We start from the raw sequence: 5,712 nt of genomic DNA on the forward strand, positions 1-5,712 counted from the left end.
TGATAGTTGGGAGACTTTATGGGTTGTATCCCAATAACCTTTACAAGCTATGTTATACTGTAATTACAGCAATTGCCGTTTTATTATCTTTGGCATTTTAGCATTTTGATTTTTTTAAATTCCAAAATCCTTTAGCTGAACAGATCTCCTTTGCCTAATCCAGTTGCTGGTTGTTAAAACGGACTGGGAGAACTGAGTCGGGAGACATTACTTAGTTATGCATATGCAGCTAAGGCCCCATCTACATTGCCATATAATGCATTGAACGGCATTATATGCAAGTGTAGACTCATATAATACAGTTCAATGCAGTTAAACTGCATTCTGAAACTGCATTATATGACAGTATAAATGGGGCCTCAGTAGCAGATATAAAATATTGGTGGTTATTAAAAACTAAATTATACATCATTGGCCAACATTTTAGCCTTGAAAATGTTTTATTGATTCAATGTGATTGTAGTTCTTCATGCTTTATTTGCTGTTCCTGGTTCTCTCTGAAAGTCATCCAGAAATAAAAGTTCCCATCTTGATCTACACTTCACTCTCACTCCCTTTCAGTGTCAGCATAAGACAGTACACACACATGCATAATTGGCATGTTGGCATTGCATGCAATGCTGTGCATTATTTCTTTCATGGAGGATGTGCATCTTTCAAGACATCATTGGACAGCAACTCTTATCAGCAGTAAGCATACCCAACGCTGAAGGATCATGGGAACTGCAGTCAAAATACATCTGGAAGGTCCAAAAACCTGCCCCTGCCCCCCCTGTACCGTATGCTGCTTCAAATAAGGCAATTCAAAGTCATGAGTGAACCTAAAATAAAGAACCAGTGCTTTGTAAAAAAATGCATAAAAGTTACTTTAATGATCAATGTTTTATAGACAATTACTTTATTTACAAAGCAACTCAATCACTCCAACTGCTCCATAAAAATCTTCCACTGTCTTCAGAAACTTTTGTTTAATATATTTGGTTTCAAAATGAATGCATGAACAGAATAGCCACCCATCTGACCAGAGTTCTCCGTTCTTTTATTTGCATATAAAACACTTGAAGACACACGTGCGGCAACATACACATCTCAGAGATAGCATCTGCCACATTACATTTCTGGATACGAAACTTACTCTTGCTTTGCTGCTAGGTGCGCATAGGCTTTGGTGGAGGCAGGGAAAGGCTGATCACTTGATGCAACAGATTGCCATACCATGATTTCAAGCATTGCTGAACATCAGGCAAGATTGTGAAGGAGCTGAAGCTCAGTGTGGTAGGATGCTGCGAGATTTCTCCTCCCTCTTGCTTCCTTGGAATGTACCTTAGAATAGCGGTGGATATTGTGTGACCTTCTAGATAGTATTGGTCTCTACTCCCATCTGCCTTAGCAAGCACAGCAGGAAGTGATAAATTATGGGAGCTATTGTCCAGTAACATCTGGAGATCACACAGTTTCCACTCTTGCATTAACTGTTGTTAACTGCCATCAAATCAACTTCAACCTATGCCGATCCCACAAATTAGAGACCTTCAAGTCATTGCATCAATAGGGCTTCTCAGATCTTGCAGATTTGGGTCATGGCTTCCTTGATGGAGTTTATCTCCTGCATGAATACAAGTTGCTATATCTGCTTTATTACAGGAAATCAATTTACTTCCACTTTCTCAACACAAGTGAAACAAGTTGGAATCCTATGGCGATATAACAACTTCGACAGCAGAGCATTTTGAAGTTTGAGTCTTCCTCAACAGTTTCCAAAAGCCCTATTGGACATTTGCCAATAGGACAGAAAAAAATGATGAAATGGCTTGACACAGTTCCCCCACTGTCCCGTCTCTCTCTCCAATGTAAACAGTGGGAGGGAGTCCAGTTATGGCCAGTTTCTGAGCTGGTCTGATTTCTCTGTGTTGGGACAGTAATTGGGATATGAGAAGACTGGAACTAACGGGTCCATGTTTTCTCCCATCCTGAAAACACATATCCAACATGCCACCCCTACACCATAAGGTCCAAGTTCAGGAGTTTGTCAGTCGATCGGGGTGGAATCATTCACACACAAACCACATGAGGCCCTTAAAGGCCCCCTGTGTTGCACTTGGATCCCTCCCAGACCATCAACTCACAGAGAACCAGTGTTTGAGAAGCCACCAGAAAACACAATTGTAACTTAAAACAAAGTGCTCTCCCCTTTACTGTCTTTTGGGGAAATAATTGATTTGGAGAAAACCGGTCACTTCTAATTTCACAAAGTACACCCAAGTATTTGTGTGATGGGGGACAGTGGGAAATAAGGGCAGGGCCGCTCCTGGATCCTCCATGTTAAAATGTGTTAAAAGTAAAGGCCTTGCCTGCAGTTCATTGTTTTAAAAAATTAATTACAACCTTTTTGTCAGCATAGTAACAATGGGAAATGTTGATACTTTTAAAAATAACCCAAAAAGTACCTTTTATTTCAAATGCTCCCTTGTTACTTTAGGAAAATCAAAATGCTTTCTTGCAGCTTATGTTCTTCCTTTGTATATCAACCTTCATCCCCAAATAGAACCCAAAAGTAACAGAAAAGGAAGAATTAATATGAATCACTGCATTTTTGTGTGTGTGTAAGAATGGATGCATCTACAGAATGAGTCGAGTTAAGCAGCATTTTACCTGCCAGGGCTCAATGTGATGGAATCCTGGGATTTGCAGTTCAATGAGACGCTATAACTCTTTGGCAGAGAAGGCTAAAGATCTTGTAAAACTACAACTCTCATGATTCCATAGCATTGAGCCATGGAAGTTAAAGTACTTTCAAATTGCATTCGTTCTTCAGTGTGATTGCACCCTAAAGTAGAGATGAGTTGCTTTGGGGGGGGGGGGGGGGGCTCTGCAGTCAGTAATTTTTTCAAAGGAGTTTTCTGAGATCTCTGACTCACCATCTTCTTTTAGTTGATATAAGCTGTATAAACCTGCATAATTCTGACTAGATTTTCAGACTTGCCATGTTTAGAGTTCTAAAATCCCAATTCCCTTTAGTTTGCTCAGGGTCAAGGAAGCAGAAATACCCCAAAGGGAAACTTCAGCAAATGTTTCTTTCTTGCCGAGCTGAAGTTCCATACTCAAGGGCAGTGGAAGGCAATAAACAAACAAGCAGGGTAAGCAAAAAACTTAAGATTTTTTTGTTACGAATGTTTACTATTACTAACTTTGCTCTTGAAGCTATCTTGTTTGCTTCCAGAATGGCCTGCTATGACCAAAGAAACTGCATCACTACCTAATTATTGTCAGCAAGCATGAGGTCTTATCATGTGCTTTAGAAATCCAATTGTTAACAAATAGTAATAATCAGATGCTAGATAAGGCCAGTCAGGAGGTTTATAATCCTAGGTAGTATTCTGGCAAGCACCAATGCTTTTCTGGACTTGGACAGATAAGGAACAAAACATTCTTGTATCAGTCAGATTTCTGACTGATTTCTTTCCTAGGATTTCTCTAATAAATAAATGTGTATGAACGTATGAACTCATCCACTTGGACATCTTGTCTGCTGATGTCAGCAAGAATGTTGTCTGTTTTGTGACCTTCAGTTTTATAAAGTCTCATAGCAAATTTCCCCTTCGTCTAGTTTTGTCACCATTCACCAAATATAATAGATTTTCATGAGTTGGACTGTGCAAACCCAAAGATTATTTAAAAGAGGAGAGATCTGAAAGAGGGAAGGGTTGAGATCCCTGAGAATTTCATGGGAAAAAGAAAAAGTACTGCATATGTGTATAAGTCAACCTCATGTATAAATTGAAAGCAGGCTTTGAATTCAAAAGTATACATTTTGTTATGACCCATGAATAAGATGAAAATAATTCATTGGAGAGAGGGAAACACCAGCATTGCTTCAGAGAGTTAGTTGCCTCTGGCTGACATTGCCACGATTTTCCAGACCAAGCATTGTCAGTCTACTCAGAAAAAAAGAGTTTTTTGGGGTCGATATTTTGACTATAATCTCTTGACTTATACATAAGTACATACAGTACCTGTAGAGGTGGATAAAGTGAGGAAACAGAACGCCAGTGCCAGAAACAGTGAGAAATTTGTGGTCAGATATCTCTTGATTTTGAAAAATGTAGCTGGAGCCATTAAGTTCTCCCAATCTGGATCAGAGCTGTAGCCTGAGGAAGTAATGATAACTTACCTCCCTGCATCATTTTACAAATTTGAATCTCATATTCATCCCCCAATGAATTGTTGTTTGTCTCTGGGGAAAGGTCTATCAATACTGATTTAGGACTTTATCCCATGGCCAGGAGGGAAAGGGCAGGGTAGAAAGCAGAGGAAAGTGGGGGGAAGTGTCCTTAAGAGTGGGGACCCTGACCTACCCTGGCAAGGTCCGTCTTCAAGGATGACCAACTATCCCACAGTGTTTCCCTGTCTCCTTCTGTCTGTCCTCTGCTTCTCACCACTTTCTTTAATCAGGAGTTGGGGAGCACCTAACTCCTGAAAATGATGTCTTCTGGTTGTCTTTGAATGCTGGCAAGATGTGTTCCCACAGACAGCCACCGGGAGTGGCTGTGTATCATGGGATGGCCTCCTTGGGATTCCGGTTTGACAGCGCAGAAATATGGTAAGAAAATGCAGGGAAATTAGGGTGGAATAAAGTCATTAGAGATAGGTAAATCATTTCCCAGTTGGGGAAAAGTCCCTCTGTTCCTTCCTCAGCCCACAACAACAAAAATAACTAAAACAAAAGCAAGAGATCATTTTTTTTTTCCTGGTGCCCGTACCTTAAAACAGGAATGGGAAACATCTGGGAGTGTCTCCTGCCTCCATCACCCATGCCAAATTTGCAATTGTGCTACCAGATTTTGAAAGAGCAGCAGCACTTTGCTGCTAGCAATTTCTCTTTAAAACAAGTTGTAAAGACATGTGGACCTTGTTTTGGAGCTGCATCATACCTCTGAAACCCCTTCTATGCTGCCGTATAAAATACAGATTATCCGCTTTGAACTGAATTATATGGCAGTGTGGACGCTCATAATCCAGTTCAACGCAGATAATGTAGATTATCTGCTTTCATAATATGGATTATATGGCAATGTAGAAAGGGTCTGAGAAGCTTCTTGGGCAAAACTCAGTTTGAAAACAAGTCTCAATGTTTACCATGTGTCTTTTTAAAAAAAGGAAATGGCTAGGCTTTTTTGGGTAAATGTTGAGCCAACCAAACTTAAAGGTGCGGCAGAAAATTGGATAACCAAAGAGAAGGGAAGGTATGGGCCACAAAACCCTGAGAAATGTGATGACGGGGAGGCCACATTTGGCTTGTGCATCATTAAAATTCCTAATGAAGAAGACAACACAAAACATGTATCCAAGCTAAGTTAACAGCAGGAGACATTCCTAACTGGCAATGTCCTCTAATTGCAGAACCCTGCAATTTTCCTAAATGAAAAATGTCACATTTATGGAAGCAAATGACAGAATAGCCCACACTTTGTTTTCTGAAGGGTCCTAAAATTTCACCTGTCCTTCAGTAAACTCCACAAACAAAGTTAACTAAGACACACCCCTTCAATTCATGCATCATTTCAGTGCCTTTTTGTGCTTCTTTTGGATAAAACAGTGAGACCTTCCAACTTGGTATGAAATGAACTCTTGGAGGAAGAAAATTGTGAAAAATGACAGAGTGCTGCATAAAACATTAACCCAAAGCCTCAGAAAAGACTCAACCTACCAGCG

This window comes from Anolis carolinensis, chromosome 3 (assembly GCF_035594765.1).
Source record: "Anolis carolinensis isolate JA03-04 chromosome 3, rAnoCar3.1.pri, whole genome shotgun sequence".
Lineage (NCBI taxonomy): Eukaryota > Metazoa > Chordata > Lepidosauria > Squamata > Dactyloidae > Anolis > Anolis carolinensis.